General features: G+C 32.3%; 1 protein-coding gene and 1 long non-coding RNA gene across 3 annotated transcripts in view; both read left to right on the forward strand.

The window, feature by feature from the left end:
• LOC114330751 (cGMP-dependent protein kinase, isozyme 2 forms cD4/T1/T3A/T3B) overlaps positions 1-23122 on the forward strand; it is a 1273893-nt gene that overhangs the window by 370758 nt on the left and 880013 nt on the right. The window lies entirely within an intron of this gene.
• LOC126887858 (uncharacterized) lies at positions 16213-16858 on the forward strand. Its single transcript, XR_007699240.1, has 3 exons — positions 16213-16504; positions 16565-16774; positions 16837-16858. It is a non-coding gene; the product is annotated as an uncharacterized LOC126887858 (long non-coding RNA).

Below are 23122 nucleotides of genomic sequence, written 5' to 3' on the forward strand. Positions count from 1 at the left end.
ATTAGCATTAAAGTCAGCAAATTGCAATTATTTGTTATTGTTGTCAATACACAAATCCAGTTTTACCAGCAAAATAACCGCTTTTAGTAAAGACCGATACACTTGTTTTAGCAGGTGTACAGGGTCGGACTTACTTTTCACTTAAAGTTTATCGAAATGAATTCAAACATGGAATCCCACAACAGTTCTACAATACAAGACCATCAGAGTCAAATAAACGCATCACAGTCATACTCTTTGGCAGCGTCGAGAGTGCAATTTCCTTTAAAGTCCCAAGCAATTATCTTTAGTGCCTTAGAAAACACCAAACTTCAAGACTACCTTCTCCCACTTGGAAATATAATTCAGCCGAAAAATATAATCTTCTCTTCTAGATTATCTAATAATCGCATATGTATGTATTTATCCAATAAACAAATAGTGGATGATTTTATGAATAATTATGGTCAAATAAAAATACAAGGTGAAATTGTCAGAGCAAGAAGGTTAGTTACACCAGCGGAACGAATTGTGCTATCCGGCGTATGTCCTTCAATACCGCACGACTTGCTAATCAATGAGTTAAAAAATCGGCATAGTTCCTGTCTCCCCCATGACATTCCTCAAAATTAGTGCTTCTATGCCTGAGTTCAATCACATCCTTAGTTTTCGAAGACAAATATATATATCAGTCCTCACAGTCTAACACTACCAGAGTCATTTACTCTTGTTTTTGACAACACGATATATAGAATATTCATCTCTCAAGACAGTTTAGTTTGCTTTAGATGCAAGAAGCCAGGTCACATTGCATCACAGTGCTCCGAACCACTAGCTCAACTAAACCCCAACCAAAACAATGAAGCATCGGTATCCAGCGCAACAAATATATCTTTACAAGCACCCAATGATACAAACCCTTCTCAGTGTGAACAAATGTCTATTTCCAATGTCCCGGAGATACCGAACAAAGAAGATGCATCAAATAAGGACAGTCACATAATTAATCAACCAAAACGTAACTTTGATGAAATTATTTCACCTGAAGCAGATCTATCTTCAAAAGAATGTAACATTTTTCCACCACCTGAAGTCCAAGCAAAATCTAAAAAAGCTAAAATTAGTTCAGCAAGCACTTTTGAATGCTCATTTTCTCTCTTACTTGACCCTGCTAAAAACTTCATAGAAAATCACCCTCTACCTTTCCCTCTAAACTTTGATCAACTTAACATGCTCCTAATGAATATCACGGGATCAACAGATCCTATAACCACAATTCAAGAATATACCACAGACCTATCAGCTTTGTCCCATATGCTCAGTCTAGTTTACCCCCATTTAAAGGAAAGATCCATAAAACGAAAATTCACTTCCATAAAGAAAAAAATTAATAGTTATCTTGGCAGTGAGGCGTCAGACTGGGAAAGTGCAATTAAGCCAACATTAAGATTCAAGTTTCTACTCCAAAAGAATATTGATGGAATTTTTCATCGCCTTGTTATCCTACATCTTTTTCTGAATTCCAGCATCTATACTGCAGAGCTCTTTGGTTTGTTTAAAGCCATCAAACTATGTATATATTAAAAACCTCCCTTGTTGCCCAATCCTTTCCGACTCTCTTAGCACAGTCAAAGCTATGCAAAATATATACCATAAACACCCCATTGAGAATAGAACCAAGGCCGAACTAATGGAAGCTCAAAAAAGTTTCAGAAGAATCCACTTTCTGTGGATACCATCCCACATAGGCATTGAAGGAAATATGAACAAGCAGATACTAGTGCGCGTAACGCTATCACTAATGATGCATCAGAAAGAGAGTGTCGGAGTGTTGCTAGCGATCTAAAAGTTCATTTCAAAAATAAAGTGTTAGTGCGTGGAATCCAATTATTGCTCCAAAGGTTTAATTGTATACAAATTGTAATTCATTTTTACCAATTTTTGATTTAATATTGTTACAAATGTTACAGAAATGTCGCTAATAACCTTCGGGTAGATGCGACTTTGTCTTTCTAAAAAAAAAAAAAAAAAAAAAAAATTACCGTAATTAATGTTTTCTAACACAGAGAGTACTTACAGTTTTCTTGAAAAACACATAAATAATATGGCTACCTAAAAATGTTTGTTACCTACTTAAACCACAGTCTTAAACCTACAGTAGCTATAAATCAAGTCACAGATCATATGGGCTTTCTTCTACTTATTAATAATTTGGTCGTTAACTCGTTAATAATTTGGTCGTAATCCACGCTATTTGTAGCATATGTTTCAATACCTAGAATTGCGGTAGAAGACAACCTCTCAGCTCCCATGGTTGATTTTAAAGAAAGAAATGAATAAATTAATAAAATCTTTATGTATAGTGTTGTTTTATGTTCTAATATTTTTAAATGATTAATGCCTATTAGGTCTACGTAAAATAATAAACAGTTTGATAGTTCTTAATCGTTAATCCTAGTTACACAAAGAGATGATCTGTATTCATTAGAAAAAGTGGTAATTTTTGTATTATATTCGTAAACTAACAACTGGTATTTGTTAGTAAAAGACACAAAATTACTTATTATACTATAAAGTTAACAACAACATAAACAATGAGGATATTTGTAAGAAAATGTAATTTATTAGTACTGACCTTAGGTAGTTTTTTATTCGGCGAAGTGTAGAAAATGACCGCTCCCCCGTACAGTTTGTAGCTGGTGTACTAAGAGCCATCCTTAATGCTATTTCAACATTTGGGTATACAACAGTTACATGTTCTTTTCTCAATAGTTTATTCAGTTCAAGGAGGCTTAAATCAGTTTTTTTCATGTCACTTTGCTCCAAATCCAACAAAAAAGATTTAAGATGTAAACATTCTTGAACCAATGACTCTTCAAGATCATTCACGTACACTGTCCATAGTTCTGTAGCCTTCTCGGTAATCGTAGACGATGTCAGCTGCTTCAGTTCTTAAAAAAACCAGACTATGTTTGCAAGTGTTTGTACTTTTCTGCTCGAATCCCTAGCTCAGTGTTGAGAAAATCTACCATAACATAAAGAATGTTTATGCAAAAATTCTTGGATCCTTTTAAAACTTCAGAGTCAGTGCTGCCACATTCATCATGAGGTAAGGTTCTTTTCCTTTTTCTTTGTTGTTCTGATTTGTACTCAGTCAAACCAGACTTTTCTTTTGCTAAGGTTTCTAATCGCCAAAAATCATTTCTAAGCTCTATCAAAAAACCAGCCAACGACTGGTAATTTCCTTTTACTTTATTTAAAGTTGGAGTTTCGTACTGAAGCTTTGAACAAAAATGCTGTCTCTAGTGATTCAAGGTTTAATCTTAGAGCAGATGCATCACTTCGGCATGAAGGTTTTTCGTTCCTGTCATTCTCTATTAGTTTCAAAGTTTCTATAATTGCCGGCCAATTTTCTTTCAGAGCTCGACAAGCATCGTTTCTCGCTGACCAACCTGTTTTAGATGGGCTTTGAAGTACCACAGAGAATTTGTGGTTCAAATACAGCTCCCATCTATGTGTTGAACTTGTGAAAAAATTGTACAGTTCTTGAAGTAGACCAAAACAGAAACAGCAACCACACATGAACTAACGGCCACAGATCCTACCAGATTTAAGGAATGAGCGGGACATGGGACATACTCAGTCTGAGGACATAGTTTTTTTATTCTGGCTTGAACACCTGAGTATATCCCTGCCATATTACTGGCATTGTCATATGACTGACCACGGCATTTTGTGATATCCAAATCGAATTGATCAAAAACATCGATAATAGCATTTACTATCTCTTCATCTTTGTGTCCGACGTTAGGCAAAAAACACAAAAAGCGTTCTACGGGTATGCCATCCTTAGTTATATAGTACCTTAGTACCAACGTTAATTGGTCATATGAGATATGTCTGGAGTGGAGTCTATCACAATCCCAAAATATTTTGCTTCCTTAGCTTTATTTAATATTTGTTTTCGAACATTTTTAACCGTTAGAAGGATCACTTCTTCATATGTTGGCTTAGAAATGTATGAAGTTGTACCTGAACCTCCATCGCCATGTACTTTCAAATGCTCTGCTAGAAAGGGGTCAAACTCGGATAAAAATTGGATTAAACCTAATATTTTTTCTCTTATATTTAATGCTCTTATATTTTTTAAACTTTTAATGTGTGGTAAACTGTGCCAGCGTGTACTCGGAGATAGGCAATGGGAACAAAATCCGCCCGTTCCGCGCCCCTAACAAATTTGGCGCTCTAGGCCAGTGCCTAGTCGGCCTATTGGTAAATCCGGCCCTGGTCGTCTACTGCGCAAATAGCTCGATGTAGAGTAGATGTCTCAGCCTCTATCTGAAAATAAGTTTTTAAATTAGGAATCTGTTTATCTAATTGTTCACCTATACCCATAAGTCCTCTTCCTCCTTAATTCCGCGGTAATGTCGTTCTTTCTACTGCACTTCGAGGATAGCGTTTTTGTGCCTTTGTGAGATGTGTTCTTACTTTCCGCTGAAGATTATTATTATCGCTTATTATTATTCTTATTATCTCGTTTATTATTAACTTTACGATATGAATGTATGTAAACAAAAATGGAAAATATTATATTTGATACAATTTAGATCACTTTAATTTTTTTGTGCTGTTGTTGTTGTTTTCATCCCCAGATATTTGTACACAGATCCATTGTATTCCTCCAATGCTCATGTACTCCATTTTACCTTCGTTTACTTCTAGGCCCAAAATTTTATATTCGTCTACCATCTTGCGTATCAAATATTATTTTATATCGTCTATATTCTGTGCTACAATATATTGATTGTCTGCAAATGACCGTGTTTACAACGTTGTGTCGTGTCATTCAAACCTATGCCTATGTTTTGGCGCTTCTTTTTCCAAGTGCTCTTTCCAAATATATTTTTACTACTTTTGGTGATAGGCAAGGCAACATCCTTGTTTTCGTTCTTTTGTTAAGTACAAAATTCTATATTGATGTTCAAAAGTTATAGTTTCCCAGAGTTTTCTTAAAGGTAATTTTCTTAATCGTATTACGCCTTTTTTAAGACACCGTAAATATAATATGTATGTCTTGATTATATGCTAATTTTCTATTATTTGTGTCCCTGTAATCAAATGGTCTATTATTATTATTTGTGTTTCTATTATTTATGTCACTGTAAACAAATCATCAATTGTTGATCGTTTCGCTCTAAATCCGGCTTGTTCTTCTGCCTCTATTTCGTTGTATTTATTTCCAATTCTGTTTTCTTACTAACTTACCCTAGATTTTACTTAGTTTATTTGTTACAGCAATTTCACGGATTATCGCAGTTGTTTTTGTTTACTTTTTGTGTACTATCCTTTTGTTTACTTGTATGTTCTGTCGTTTTTATTTCGGTAATAAGATTTATTATTGGTAGTTTTTTTTTGTTTTCCATTTGAGTAACGGCTTCTTCTGTTGTTGTATATATGCATTTTTTTATGTATTCGTATTGTTCTTCTATACTTCCAAAACCTGTCCTATTTAATTTTTCATCTTTGATTTAATTTGCTTATGCTTTCTTGTTCAAAGCTTTTTATATATTATCTATTTTGTGCTAGCTTTTGCAGTTTCTTCTGTTTTTCATTATTTTCTAGTTCGTTGCATCATTATTTTTACCGTTACAAAGTAATAGTTACTTTCATATGATGATGAGTCTCTATGTGCGAACTTTGTGTTGAAGGATTATTAAATAACGATGTACCAAGGAGCTTGGATTGAATAGTTAATTTGTTTTCCGTCCATTGGTCAACCAATTATTTTGAAATTAAGTATGTTGCACAAAGTGTAGTGTAATTTGTAGTAGAATTTAACGAACACCTCTGCCTGTTTTATATTCTCATAATTAATATCGTTTTATTGATTATATATTTTCTTCCTGCATCATTTCAAGCACCAAAAAAACAAAAATTTAATTCACCACTGACGAATAGTCTTTTAACATGAATTATACAGCCTCGAGTAAATCTGGCAATTTCTTAATCTGACAGAAAGCCATTATCTACCGACATGAACAAAACAAGGTAATAAAACCATCTTGAATATAACCACAAGCGCAAAAGTGTTAAAATGATGGCAAACCTCCGTGATGGATTATGCTAAAATACCATGGATTACGACTTATTACATTGTTTCATCGTTTTTTTATATACTGTTATGATCTTCTTTCTATTACTTTTATATTAATTAGTATTTATTTGATTAATTATTTAATTAACGCAAATCATACATAAAAAAATTAAGAAAAAATCTCAGGGTGCCTTTTGTCATAAAAAATTTAATTAAATTCTCTTAGGTTATACTTATCCCTTCTCGTGGCTTCAGTATATCTTAGTTGATCCTTATCGGGATAAAATAGGAAAAGGAAATAAATATAGAAAAATCATAAATAAGCACATACAATTACCTTTATTATCAAAAGCAATGTTCTGTAAATTTATCAATTAAATTCTGTGGGCATAACTGTCCAAAAGAAACTTTTACCATATAAATTAATCTAATTCAAACAAATATTTATCGCTTTGATCTTGATACCATTAATAAAACCAGCTAAACAAACAAATTTGGTATTCGCAAAATTACTTATACTTCCTATTAAATTTTTGAAATGTTGGAATCTTAAATTCATATGACTGACCTTTTTGATTCACACACAATGATGTTTCCTCTTGACCCAAACAGCTCCTCCTTGTTGATATGTTAGGCTACCAATCAAAGCCCTCTCCGTTCTCAGCAAAAATCCAGCAGCATACCAGCAACTATTTCTCCAAAAACACAAGCCAGGCCTCTTTTTTGCCAGTACTCGTTCAATAAACTCCAAAACTCTCTCCTCTCTTTCTCTCAACAATAATCTCCTGAGACCCAAGTATCTTTTTTACTTGATGTCACAAATAATTTTAATAATGATAATTCTTGTAACTTACTCTCTTGGACTTTACAGAATCAAAGAGGTATTTCTTCTCGATTTGATTTGTCTCTCTTTCCAGTTTTCAGCTACTCTCACTATCAAAACAAAACACTAGTACTTGCTTCTGAACTACTCACGAAAACTTTTGACTGCTCTTTTCGGATGCCGGTAACACAATAATCTTTTCTTTTCCAAACTGTCTGAAAATTCAACCTTCTCTCCTTCCCATTCCAAATTGCCAAACCAATCAGAGACATTTCTTCTTCTACCTTCTTTTTTCATTCGAAAAAACCACTCATACTTTCAAAAATATTCCTACCATCATAATAATTACTTTCGGGAAATTCTACAAAATTTACTCGGGGTTAAACAAAAGAGATTAAAATTCCAAACTTTCTTTACCTTAATTTTCTAAGAACTAATTACCTATGGCTTCTACCTTTCCCGTAATAAACAATCGGTTTAAAATTATAATCCTAAATAAATGTTCGTTTCACTTTTTATTTACAAAAATGTTTTTAATATTCTTCATGGAAAAATTCATTAAGGAGAAATCACCTTGCGTGAAAGTTAACTTCTAATAAATATTTACAAATCAATATACAGGGTGTATCAAATTTATGTGCCCGCGTTATATTAAAAAAATTAAATTTTTATTCTATCTTTGATTTATAAATTGAAACACAATAATACATAAAAGACTAAGTTTTCACTCTAATGGCATATAAAACAACATAATGCTATTCTACATCCCACCAGAATGAAAACAATGGGAACCTTCTCTGGTTACACCTCCGAGGCTTCTACAATTTGCAAGCCATACGGATACTGAGACTAAGGAAGATGAGGGAATTCTACAATTTACAATTCACGTCCCATCTGCTCAGCGCGGTAAAGTTCCAACGAGAATGGTTCCCTTCATACTCCACACAGAGTAAATGTAAATAAAAAATGAATAACCATTTTCAATTTCGTTGCAAAACGAAAACACAGCCGAACCATATTCTAGTTCAATCAGAGAGTGCTGCAAGCACCCCTACCGGTTTTGAAACTTATTAGTCTCTCATCAGGAGGCACATATGCTGCTCTCCCTGATCCAACCAAAACAAACCCCAGCGTGCAGTCCCGGATTGCAACGAACGAAATGGCATAGATGCCCTAGCGGCAACTGCTAGCAACAAGACTAAGTTTTCACTCTAATGGCATATAAAACAACATAATGCTATTCTACATCCCACCAGAATGAAAACAATGGGAACCTTCTCTGGTTACACCTCCGAGGCTTCTACAATTTGCAAGCCATACGGATACTGAGACTTAGGAAGATGAGGGAATTCTACAATTTACAATTCACGTCCCATCTGCTCAGCGCGGTAAAGTTCCAACGAGAATGGTTCCCTTCATACTCCACACAGAGTAAATGTAAATAAAAAATGAATAACCATTTTCAATTTCGTTGTAAAACGAAAACACAGCCGAACCATATTCTAGTCCAATCAGAGAGTGCTGCAAGCACCCCTACCGGTTTCGAAACTTATTAGTCTCTCATCAGGAGGCACATATGCTGCTCTCCCTAATCCAACCAAAACAAACCCCAGCGTGCAGTCCCGGATTGCAACGAACGAAATGGCATAGAAATGGCAATTGCAATCCAGGACTGCACGCTGGGGTTTGTTTTGGTTGGATCAGGGAGAGCAGCATATGTGCCTCCTGATGAGAGACTAATAAGTTTCAAAACCGGTAGGGGTGCTTGCAACACTCTCTGATTGGACTAGATTATGGTTCGCTGTGTTTTCGTTTTGCAACGAAATTGAAAATGGTTATTCATTTTTTATTTACATTTACTCTGTGTGGAGTATGAAGGGAACCATTCTCGTTGGAACTTTACCGCGCTGAGCAGATGGGACGTGAATTGTAAATTGTAGAATTCCCTCATCTTCCTAAGTCTCAGTATCCGTATGGCTTGCAAATTGTAGAAGCCTCGGAGGTGTAACCAGAGAAGGTTCCCATTGTTTTCATTCTGGTGGGATGTAGAATAGCATTATGTTGTTTTATATGCCATTAGAGTGAAAACTTAGTCTTTTTGCTAGCAGTTGCCGCTAGGGCATCTATGCCATTTCGTTCGTTGCAATCCGGGACTGCACGCTGGGGTTTGTTTTGGTTGGATCAGGGAGAGCAGCATATGTGCCTCCTGATGAGAGACTAATAAGTTTCGAAACCGGTAGGGGTGCTTGCAGCACTCTCTGATTGGACTAGAATATGGTTCGGCTGTGTTTTCGTTTTGTAACGAAATTGAAAATGGTTATTCATTTTTTACAATAATACATATACAGCGTGTCTACTTAAGTTGGAAACATATGGGAAACTTTTTTATTATTAATTTTACGAAAAAAAGTTATTCTTTATAAAAAGTTCTGCATGCCCCAAAACCTAAGATACAATCATCAGATATAAAATTTTCTCAATATTATAAGAGGTATGTCAAAAAATATGAATTTCGGTCAAGGGTTAAGTACCTTTATTTCTCTCAATATCGAAAATTCTTATGATAAAAAGTTGTTTGGAATTAAAAACTAAGATCAAATATGCAATTACATGCTTCTAATTGAAAAAAAAAAATTCTCAAATTTATGGATACCAAACATCGTTTTTAATTATTACAAATATGATAGCTCGTTTATTATTCATTTTACGAAAAAAAGTGATTCTTCATAAAAAGCTTTTCATGGCCTAAAATCTAAGACACAGCCATGATATATCAACTTTTATTAATTTTATACGAGGTGTGTCAAAAAATATGAAATTCGCTCAAAATTATAGTACCTTTATATTTCACAATATTTCAATTAGAAGGATGTAATTGCATATTGAAACATAGTTTTTAATTCTAAACAACTTTTTTAATAATCGTTTTCAATATTGTGAAAAATAAAGGTACTTTACTCTTGAGTGAAATTCATATTTTTTGACATAGGTACCTCGTATAAAATTAATAAAATGTGATATCTGATGGTTGCATTTTCGGTGTTAAGACATACAGAGCTTTTTATAAAGAATACCTTTTTATCGTAAAAGTAATAATAAAAGAGTTATTGTATGTGCAATAAATAAAAACCAAGTTAGTATCAATAAATTTGAGAAAAATTTGGAAATTATTTTTTTCCAATTAGAAGCATGTAATTGCATATTTGATCTTAGTTTTTATTTCCAAACAACTTTTCATAATAAGAATTTTCGATATTGAGAGAAATAAAGGTACTTTACTCTTGAACGAAGTTCATATTTTTTGACATATCTCGTATATTATTGACAAAATTTGATATCTGATGATTAAAGACTGGATTATATGCAAAATGCATATGCATATATATGCTGCATATTTCTCATGTTTTTCATAAATGCATATGCCTTGCATATTTGGAGATTTAAGAGCATATAAATGCATATTTTGATGGGAATTTACTCTACCCCATTTAAAAATAAGGTATATATTAGTAACATCAACATCCATTAAAATAAAATGTGAAAGTAAATATTTTGCTGTTAAGCTCCTTTGTTGTTGTACCCATAAACATAATGGGCGTTATTTATAGCTGCAGGTATCATTATCCGGATATTTAAGATTTATAGACTTCTCAGAATTTACAAATTACCTAAGTAAATACCGATTATATTTTGAATAACATTACAAATATTACCTGTACTTTCTGCTGGTGTCGGCCAACTATGAATTATTCTGGGAAAACCAACCAAAACGAAATTTTAAGGCAGCGTTGCCAATTTAGCTTATTTTATGCTAGATTTGGCATATTTTTGTGTTGTTTAGCTTATTTATTTCTTGTTTAGCATATAGCATATTTTCTAGCATATTAAATAATATAAAAATTATTTAGTAAAAATCGAAAATCTTCTAATTCAGAACAAATTTTTATGTTGGCCTTACAATTACTAAAACAACTTAGGAACTCTCTCACAGGAACTTGAAACTGATATCAGTGAGTCAAATCTGATTCCTAACAAAAAATGTTTAACCATTCACACATACACACCTACATCAGCAAATCCCTTCGCCTTCAATAATGTTTATATTAGTACTTATGTCTGTGGACCATGAGATTACTATTAACTACAGGATCATGTTTCAGCATTTTTTAAAACAAATAATTTATCTGTACTGGGTTATGCTTGCTATAGGGATTTTTTATTAGTTGATAATGGAATACCTACTGTTGAACTGATCATTCCATCATTCTTGTGAGGTTTGGCAAATACTATATTGGTCGAGTTGGCAACACTGTTTTAAGGGTAGGATAGATTATTTTATTTTATGAATGGTTAGTCTTAAATCAATCGCCGATTATTCAACTTTTGTGATTGCAAGTTATTGACTATACTGTGTAAAAAAATCATTTTATTATTATTGTGAAAATGCCTAAAGTAGCAAGGGAAAAATCAAGTCTTCTCAGAAGTTGGATTGGAAGTAACAATCATCTAAAAGTTATCGACAGTGAAAGTATGTTTTGCACCATTTGTGATAAAAAGGTAAGTTCTCCACTTCAATAGATTTTTAAACTTATCAAACTTCTTTGCACATCTATGTGTCTGTCTATTCTAAAATGACAAACCGTCCCATTTCTTCAAAAACTGTTTTTTAAAGTTCGCAACGGTTTGGCTTATACAGAGCGAGGTGTTGAGAGTGGCCCACCCTGTATACTACGGTACACTGACTGTACTTTATTGTTTGACGATTTCAATTTCACTTTGAGAAATAAAAAAAAATTGGGGGAGGTTTAAAAAGTTTGATCATTTTAATGTAGGCATGTATTTACGAAAACATCTAAAACATCATTATCATTATATTCCAGATTCCATGTCAAAAGAAATTCCAAGTAGTTCAACACATAAAAACTTCACTTCACCAAACTAAGCTATCAAAAAATGATAATAAACCTCGCCAGCAGATTCTACAGAACAGTTTGCAGATTCAGAATACGTCAGTTGGGCAAGAAACCTTTGCAAAGGATTTATGCCATTTTTTTTTGAACTGCAATATCCCTCTGCACAAGTTAGAACATAAATCGTGTCAAAACTTTTTAAAAACTTATTGCAAGATTAAAGATAAACCAGCTCAAATACCAAGTTCTTCAACTCTTCGGAAAAAATATGTCAGTGCATGTTACAAAGATGTGATGACGAGTATTAAAAATCAGTTAAAAGCCGATTATCTTTGGATTTCCGTCGACGAAACAACGGATACAAAGGGTCGACAAATTGCGAATCTAATTGTTGGAGTTCTTAACGACTCTGGCGATTTTAAAAACTCATACTTAATTAGTGTAAAATGTTTGGAAAAAACAAACTATGCTACAATAGCTAGATTTGTTAACGAATCCCTAACAAATTTTTTTTTACCTGATCAAGTACCATTTGAAAAAATATTATTAATGCTTAGTGATGCCGCCTCATATATGATGAAAGCTGCATCCAATCTTAAAATCTTTTTCCCTAATTTAATTCACTGTACATGTTTGGCGCACGGCCTAAACAGAGTTGCAGAGAAAGTTAGAATTGAATTTCCCAATGTAAACACCTTAATAAATAATGTAAAAAAAGTATTTCTGAAAGCACCACTACGTGTACAGGTATATAGGGAGATGCTTCCCGATATTCCTTTACCACCAGAACCAGTATTAACCAGATGGGGAACTTGGCTTAAAAGTGCTATATTTTTATCTGAACACTACGACGACATCAAAAGCGTTATTTCAAGTTTTGATCCGACTTGTACCGCTATTGATAACTGTCAAAATATTTTTAAAGAAAAGTCTATTAAAAATCAATTGTTGTATATAAAATCGAATTTCGATATCATTGAAAGTTCAATTACAAAATTAGAGGCTCAAAATTTATGTCTTCACAATAGTATGTCTATTGTTGATTCGGTTAAACAGAAAATAACAAATCTGAATGGGGAAATTGGAGTAAAAATTAAAGATAAACTTGATGACGTTTTAAACAAAAATGAGGGTTTCACTTTATTGCGTTCAATAAATAATATAATCAATTTTGGAAACTTCGATGAAAATATTAATATGGATCCGTCTCTAATAGCAAAGTTTAAATATGCCCCAATTACATCTTGTGACGTTGAGAGATCTTTTTCTGCCTATAAACAAATATTAACAGATAGAAGACATAATATTAGTTTAGAAAATATGAATCAATATATGATTATTTATTGTAACAATAAAAATATGTAAATTTGTTTTATTGTACTCTTTTTATAATATTAGTTTAGAAAATATGAATCAATATTGTAACAATAAAAATATGTACATTTATTTTATTGTACTCTTATTTATCTTGTGGTCAAAATAAAATATTTTGCCGTTTTATTTGTCACAAAACCTGAAGTTAAAAAAATATATTAAGAAATAATAATACAATTTGGTTTAAATTCAAACCTATTTATTTATTTTTATTATTTTTTATTTATTTATGTATTTAACGTAAACCATAAAATTATTCATATAAAAATAAGTGCATATATAAATGCATATTTGCATGTTAATTGTGCATATTCAGCTTGTTTTAAAATGCATATTGCATGCATATTTTAGACATTTTTTAGTGCATATTTTCCAGTCTCTAACTGATGATTGAATCTTAGGTTTTAGAGCATGCAGAACTTTTTATAAAGAATTAACTTTTTTTCGTAAAATGAATAACAAAAAAGTTTCCCATATGTTTCCAACTTAAGTAGACACGCTGTATAAAATCAATTATCTCAAGAAAGGGATTTGTTAGACGGGATTTAGTATTTTTATTTGTGACATTTTGCGCAAGACACGTGAATAGTGGACATATATACCCCAATCAAAGAAGCAAAAAAGCTGAAATAGCTGAGTGCAATTAGAACGAAAACATGCATTGTTTCGGAAAAATTCAAACAAACTTATATTTTTCTAAATCTTTTTTTGTTAGTTTATATACATGTTAAAGTTAAACGTTCTACTCGCAGATTAGGCCGCTAATAATTGTTTATTAATTGTTTAAACAATAACAATTGTTTTGTATAAATAATTTTAAAAATATTGATAAATTCATTATTTTACTTTCATCAAATATGTTTCTATTTTGTTGTTGATTATGCTGAATCCGAATATGACATTGCAATTTGAAAATTCTTATACAGAAGCTCTTATACTGTGTGTCTGCGTAGCTCTGTAAAGTTCTTAATAAAATGCTCTGTATAGTCAAAAATCTAAAACTCAACCATCAGATATCAAATTTTGTCAATTTTGTCAAAAATATGAATTTCGTTAAAGAGTAAAGTACCTTTATATTCCAGAATATCAAAAAATGCTATTATAAAAAGTTGTTTTAAATTATAAACTATGTCTAAATGTACAATTACATCATTCTAATCGATAAAAAAATTTACATTTTTTCTCAAATTACGGATACTCATCATCATTTTATTACAATTATGATAACTATTTTATTATCACTTTTCCGAAAAAAGTTATTCTTCATAAAATGCTCTTCCTGGTCTAAAATCTGAGATACAACCATCAGATATCAAACTTTTTTAATTTGATACTAGGTATGTAAAAAATATGAATTTTTCTTAAGAGTTAAGTGCCTTTATTATTCAAAATATTTTCATTAGAAGGATGTAATTGAACACTAAAACAAATTTTTTAATTCCAAACAACTTTTCTTAATAACAATTTTCGATATTGTGAAATGTAAAGGTCCTACTTTACTCTTGAGTGAAATTCATATTTATTGACATACCTCGTATAACATTAATTAAATTTGATATTTGATGATTGCATCTTAGATTATATACGATGCAGAGTATTTTATAAAAAATAACTTTTTTTCGTAAAACTGATAATAAAAAAGTTATTAATAGGTTTCAAGTTACGCAGACATACTGTATAAGAGCAAAAAAATTCTTTAGCTGAATATTTGTTATTGTTGAAGCTTATTATTAAATGTATTTTAGGTAAGTTTTGCAGAAAAAAGTTTTGATCACTTTGTATAAACATTTTTTAGCTGGTAATTTTGGGTTTTTGTATTACATTTTTGTTATCTTTCTTAATTTTCTTAAAAAGAAATAGTTCATTCCATTTCTAAAGTAAAATAATTAATTTCATTTTAAATGTTACATTCTAAGCTTTAAAAAAGCACTTATAAAACTGTAATAGATCTGTTCAAACTTGAGTAATACCGTCTTAAAGTGGTGGTAATTATATAAAACTACGAAGATTTCAAAAGTTACAATTTTTGAGACGTCATATAATTTGAATTAAATTTTTGAGATTTTTTTTGAATGAAACATTATTTAGTAAGATGCTTGAAAGGTAAGTTGTGCAAAATTGAGAGTTATAAGAAAAATTGTATTAGTTACACATTTTTAAATCATTTTTAAACAAAACTCATGTAAGGCTCACTTTCCGCCCACACCGCACTTATGCCCATACATTTTATTTCTTTGTATTATAACCATAAGATAGCTTAATTATTCTTCTTTCATGTTCAATTTGTAAAATTTTATTTGATCAATTAGTTAAAGAATTACATTAAAATAACTCAACCGTGCACTTCGCCGTACGTTAGTTTACAGTGCGCCAATGTTTGTGAGAAGGGTGACTTTAGCGTTATATTTAAAAAATTATAGAAGATCAGATTTAATTTTAGAAAATTCTTTATATAAGGTTTTTTTTGTAAAATTTTCTGAATTTTTCAATGGTCAAGTCAGTTTTTTTCTAAAATTTATATTTTCGGAGTTATTTAAAAAAAAACATCTAATTTCGTAGTTTATTTGTTCAATAAAAAATGAAGCACCCACTTCTCGAGTAGAACTTTTTGATATGTTGTTTATTAAACATTTCTTAATGAAATTACAAAAAGTTCTATCTTGTTTGATTTTTTCCGAAGTGAAAATCTATATGCACTCCCCTAAAAGAATGGTATGCATGCATTTTAAAGTAGTAAATGGTGTATAGCAACAGAAATAAGGGACAGGATAGAAATAGCAATAAATGCGTTTGTAAAAATGAAAACAATTATCTGCAACAAAGATCTTATCTTAGAACTGAGAGTAAGGCCCGTATTTATAGTCGAGTCTCAAGACAGCGTCGATGCTCAAGACCGACCTTGAACCAAATTTGTGTTTTATAAAACGATCTCGAGACACGACGCTGTCTTGGGAAGTGTAAAATGACAGCCGAATCTCAAGTCATCGATTCACCTTCCTCAAGACCGCGATTCTAACCTAACTTTATTTGAATTTTGAATATTTTTAATTCAGTTCCAACATATATTTTTTGTTTTTCTAATTACAATAAAAATGTATGAAGAAGTAAAAGCATTTTTAGAGTTTATTGATAATATTGGAGAAGAAAATCGTCCGGGAAGTATACAAAAGCGATATATTCAAGATAAAAATATAATCTAAAATACAATGGAGTATTACAATATTGAAGTTCATCAGCGCATTAACTTAAACAACAAAGGTTTTATGCTACTTATAGGAATATAACCAGTTTTTATGAGGAAGCCCACTTTCCAAAAATGTACAGGTACTGTAAAGACATACAATATATGTTATTCAGGCTCTTATTATGTAAATGAATTTGTAGGTACTAGAAGAGAAATTACTGTTCAACTGAGAATTATGTATATTACTGTTCAACAACAAGTTTATCAAGTTATTCAATATTTGATCTAAGAGCATTAAGAGTGAAATTGTGAAATGGAAAGAAGTGAAATTCCAGGATTATTAATAGGAATAGATGACAGTAGTGGGTATGCATGCAGACACTATCTACTTACCCCAGTATTACAGCCAGGTATTTATTGATAATTGCTAAATAAATAGTAGGTTATTTAATAGACATAAATATCTTTTTAGGTAATGATCAAGAAAATAAGATCCACCTTGTTCCTGTCTCTCCCAATGCTCTCCTGGGGAAGTATGGAGAGCATTGGGAGAGACAGGAACAAGGTGGCTAGCAGGTCTATTTAATAGAATTATGGAAGTCGGACAAATGCCAGACGAATGGAGAAGCAGTATACTGGTACCTGTTTACAAAAACAAGGGAGATATACAACAATGTACAAACTACAGGGCTATAAAACTGCTTAGCCACACCATGAAAATATGGGAAAGAGTAATTGACAGACGGATACGTGAAGAGACCGAAATATCCGAGAATCAATTTGGCTTTATGCAGGGTAGATCAACAACAGATGCAATTTTCATTATAAGGCAGTTGATGGAAAAATACAGGAGTAAAGAAACAAACGCTCATATGGTATTCATTGATCTTGAGAAAGCATATGATAGAGTTCCTCGAGAGATTCTGTGGTGGGCACTCAATAAGAAAGGAGTCCCTGGTGAATATGTAAAGATTGTGAGGGATATGTATGAGGGAGTAACGACTAGTGTTAGGACAGGTGTGGGAGAGACTGATAAATTTCATGTGAAAGTAGGATTGCACCAAGGCTCTGTGCTTAGTCCGTATTTATTCTCATTAGTTTTGGACCAGATAACAGCGAAACTACAGGGTAACATTCCATGGTGCTTAATGTATGCTGATGATGTCGTGTTAGTAGGAAATAGTGAAAGAGACTTAGAACAAAAACTGGAACAGTGGAGACAAGCTCTGGAGGAAAAAGGTTTAAAACTTAGTAGGACAAAAACAGAGTATTTGGAATGTTCATTTAAAGATGGAGCTACTACAAATAAAATGGTATCTTTGGATGGTGAAATGATTGTGAAAAGCAATAGTTTTAAGTACCTAGGATCGGTATTACAGAGTAATGGAGAAATATATGGAGATGCATGCACTAGAATTAGGGCTGGATGGATGAAGTGGAAAGAAGCGAGTGGTGTGTTGTGTGACAGAAAAATTCCAATGAAGCTGAAGGGAAAATTCTATAAAACAGCCATAAGACCGGCTATGATGTACGGAACTGAATGTTGGGCAGTGAAAAAGAAAGAGGAACAACGAATGCATGTGGCGGAAATGAGAATGCTTAGATGGATGAGTGGAGTGACAAAGAAGGATAAAATTAGAAATGAGTATATTAGGGGAACTCTAGGTGTGGCACCAATTGATGCCAAAATGAGAGAGCATAGGTTAAGATGGTTCGGTCATGTTCAACGTCGAGACGTTAATCACCCAATACGAAGAATAGCTGAAGTGCAGATTCCTGGAAGGAGTAGGAGAGGAAGACCAAAGAAGACCTGGGGGGAGGCGATAAGGCAGGACATGTTGGTAAAGGGGATTAACATTGATATGACCCAAAACAGAATTGTGTGGAGAAATGCAATTAGGGAAGCCGACCCCGCATAGGGATAAGGCAAAGAGAATGATGATGATCAAGAAAATAAGATATTTTTACCATAGTACTCATGTGAGAACAAGAAATGTAGAAAAGCTATTTGGAACCTGGAAAAGAGAGTTTCCTTGTCTTCAACAAGGTCTACAAACCAAATTATATACATGTCTTGCAATAATATGTGCTACAGCAGTACCTTACAATATAGGTAAATAATGATCTGGTGGTAAATAGACATGTTAATGATGTGGAACAATCTCTAAATTTTTGGTGACATTTTTTTCAACAATATTTTGCATGAGAATACATTATTGAATACCTACTCTTATTGTGTTTGATTTTTTTGTCTATTATTTCTCAAAATGTTATCATGATCATTGTTCGACAACCCTTTTTGTTCGAGTTTTGGTCTCTTGAGGAATACAGCTCCATTCCAATCTATTTCAGGATTTGTTCTTGCAATTTTTTATTTTTAAAATATCAATGTCTTATTCTATTTGTTCCTTATATCTAATCTATAGTCTTTCTTTCGTTATATGTCCAGCTGACATTTGTGTGTTTATTTTGGAAAGTATTTCATATGCTTCCATCCTTCCTCTTAGACCGTGGTCCTATTTTGATGAAAGTATATGGTTCGTGGTATGCCCTGTATAGTTCAAAATTATATCTTCTCTGGTCTTCATATTTTAGATGCTATTTAGCCTGATTCTAGTGCTTTATCGTTGTTTTCAGTGCTTTATCAATTTATCATCATTTATTTTACCTGCCTGTCTACTGCTACTCTACTATTGTACTTTCACCATATATTTTTGGAATATAAATATATAGTAACCTTCTGTCTTTCTCCTGTTCAACTGGAATTTGTTTATTTATTCTGAGAATACATTATTGAATCTGTATTATGTTAGATATATTTTTTATTTTATTTCTTAATATGTATTTTTTATATTTTATTTTAAAATAAATGAGTATGAGTTTCCCTCTTCTTAAATAAGTATTTATTTGACAAACCTTTCCTTACCAAATATAAAATTAATTACACATCTGGACCTCGGAGGTAAACTACACTATGTCATTTCGAGCAACTGTGTTTAGCATGTGTTTGCAACAAAGTTTAGAGCACTTAGGATGTTAATAAAAATCTGATATATCCCATAATTAGTTGAAAGACAATATGACTATATTTTAATGATAATATATAACCAATGTGTATAATCCAACTAATAAAAAAACACCATGTCGACATAGTGTTGATTACCTCCGAGGTCCAGGTGTGTAAACAGCAATACTGTGATGAGCACTCTAATAACCAGCAAAATAGCGCAAAACATGGAAAACATATGTTGTGAAATAAAAAGAGATGTAAAATTATCTATAGGAACCTATAAATTTACATTACATAGTTTGTCACCTTTAGATGTGTGGCAGGAGTATGACAACTGTCACAGAGGTCTAAAGGTGGGAAATTATGTAATGTAATGTAAATTTATAGGTTCCTATTGATAATTGTACACCTCTACTAGTTTCATCTCCTTTTATTTCACAACATACTATATGTTTCCATCTTTTATGTCATTTTGCCAGTTAATAACACGCTCATCACTGTATACCATTATTTATGCAGATGACATAGTCCTCTTAACAAGAAAAAAAGCTGAAGTTGTTTAGAAACTTGAGAGGTGAAGCAAGAAAATTGCATGTCTATAAATGAAACAAAAATAAAATATTAAGTGTATTGAAATGTGTGGAGAGATGAAACAGAATAAATTTTTCACACTAAAAACAGGAACAAAGGCATACAAAATTGAAAATATCAACAAATTCAAGTATTTAGGAGTGGCAATAATTGATAAATGGGAAGAAGAATAAGAAATAGAAAAGATACTACTAAGAGTAAGCTAGTAAGCAGATCGATGGTATATGATTGAAGTCAAAAATGTATGTAGGACAACTATAATGCAAAAATGTATTATGAAGCAGTTATTTCAAGTGGCATTGTATGCTTGTGGCACTTGAAACAATGGGTGCGTTCGGACTACCATAGTGGCTGGCTGTAAGCAGAAATCGGCTGAGTGGTTGTATCCAGCCGTGATAGGGAAAGCTTAGTAAATCTCTCAGCGGCTGACTTCCAGCGGTGACGTCTGACAGCTACTGCTGGCTCAGCTGTCTGAACGCACCCAATGAATAAGAAAGATGAAATGAAAATAGACATAGTACTGGTAGGGGCTGGAAGTTCCGAGTTAGGACTGGCAAAAAATAATAGATATGGAAAGTCAGGTGGCTAGGTCAACATTACTTGAATGTAAGAGCGACATGTAAGAGATTATTTTTGGAGGAAAAAAAAAAGAGAAAGACCATGAAAAGAGTTGTTCGAAGCAGTAAGGAGATTTGGATGATATAGAAGTGTAGAATTGGAGGAGGAGCGTTAATGTCCAGTAGAAATGGATAGCCTATATTTACTTTTCTGCTGTTATTTGGGTAAGATTGTTAATATTTTATATCAATATTGTTGTTGCTTGATAAAAATTCTTCTAATAATTTAATTTTATCTAACTCATTCAGACATATATTTATACATTTTAGAGTAGATGTCTTTAAAACAATATCACCAATAGTTATGAGTTGCATTCCTGGGACGATTTTATTAAAATATAGTTAATTCGATTACATAAAATCAACTTTAACTCAATAATATCCATCACAAAAAATTTATAGCATGTGATCTGTCTTTAAGAATTTAAACATTACATAAATTTAATTTCAAACTTAAATTGAGGCTTATTCCCATGAAAATAGTAATTGCATTTTATACAAGTACCACCTGTCATGGTTTCTTCTTTGTTGTTAGTCAGATGAAGAATATAAACATAGAAGAAAGCTTACACCATTAATAAAAAGGCAGGTAATACTAGGAAGTACCAGAGTTTTATTTGCTTTGCTTTCTCTCATAAGAAATAAATGATATCTCCCAGTGGTTTCTCTTAGAACTTTGAATATTTCATTAAACCCCATTACTCCCAACCAAGAATAAAGTAATATCACAGTATTCTGTTATACTGGGGTAATATCAAAGAATATATTTATACTTTCCTTTAATATGCAATCCTTTACCACAAAGAAAAGAAATCCTTTATCTCATAATGGAAACAAATTATGAGAGGTCATTAACCTTTGAAAAAATAGCATGTAAGATTTAGAAAAAATAAAAATGTTAACTTTCAATCAATAAAATAAACTTTATTTAACTGAAAACATTTTAATAATCTATTTTCAAAAAACAAATTAAATATAAAAACATTGCAAAGATATTTAACTTGACGATTGACAGTTTTTAGTTGGTGTTCTATGTCAAAATTGCTTAAAATCCATAATTTTCCAGCCTCGAGATCAATCTTGGCCGAGATTAGCCGAAGACTCGTTTATAAAACAGAACGTGGTCTTGAGATCGACGTTGCCGTAAGATCGTCTTGGCTGAGACCAATCTCGAGATCAGTCTTGAGTACTGACTATAAATACGGGGCTAAGAGCTTTGAGATGCTACGTGTTCTCAATACTACAATATGGACATTAAAGCAAGAACACATAAATAAGTTACAGTCTTTTGAAATGTGGTGTTCAGGAGGATGCTTAGAATAGCATGAACACAGAAGAAAACTAACACGGAAGTAAATAGGCAAAGAACACGAAATAATAAACACAATAAAAATAAGAAAATATCACAAGGAAAAAAAAATAAGAAAGTTACAATATCTGGGACACGTAATGAGGGTACACGTAATGAACTGCTATGATTGATAATACAGGGAATGATAAGAGGAGAAATGAGTATAGGAAGACGGAGAGTGTCCTGGTTGAAGAATTTATGGGACTGGTTTAAATGCAGTTCTATAGAACTCTTCAGAGCAGCGGTAGATAGTGTAAAGATAGTGATGATGATATCCAACCTCCGATTGAGAGACGGCACTTAAAGAGGAAGAAAATGGGTATATGAGGGGTAGTTGATGACAATTATGTGAAGACATACAGATAATATTTAGGGCTTACAATACCAAATTAAAATCTGAATACCGGTATTTGATATTTGAAATTTGAAATATCGGGATACCGGTATTATTAATAAAAAATTTACTAGTTATGTTTTTACTTACCTCAGTTGTTATATTTACTTGTTAACAAATAATATATGCAATAATTTACTAATTTGCAAATTTAAACAATCTAATTTAACTACCTACTCACTATAGTACTCGCGAAGTCGATTGAAGTTCAGCAAGTATGAGAGTGTAGACAGGTCGGTGGCGGTTTTTGCGATCAAGTCAAAGGAACCGAAGTCCTTATCGCCCTGCGTGAATATGTTCCTCGCGAAGTAGAACGAGTGTGTAGTGACGGGTACTTCGGACTTTAGTCAACTTTGCCGAAGTAACTTCGCCGAGAGTGTGGTGCTTGCTTAATCTAAACTATTTAATAACTTTTGTGTTACACACTTTGTATAAACGAGACCTGATTCCCGAGACGAGTACCCGATTCATTGGGTAGAAGACGTAGAACATAAACAATCGCTTTATATTGCCGACACTGCCGCTTCTTGATGGTGCCATACTCGGCTCGGTACGTGTAATAAATATGCCTGATATAGATTTTAATACGACAAAATTGTTTGTGCATCTTTAAAAAAATTTCTTGTAATTAATTAATATTATTTTAAATTAGATTTATATTGTGCATAAATTCAATTTTTGTTAACTAATGTAATACCAAAATACCGGTATTTTTACATAAATACCGGTTTTTAATAACGGACAAAGTATTCGGAATCCCGAAATCCCGGTATTGTAAGCCCTAATAATATTGTT

This window comes from Diabrotica virgifera, chromosome 7, assembly GCF_917563875.1.
Source record: "Diabrotica virgifera virgifera chromosome 7, PGI_DIABVI_V3a".
Lineage (NCBI taxonomy): Eukaryota > Metazoa > Arthropoda > Insecta > Coleoptera > Chrysomelidae > Diabrotica > Diabrotica virgifera.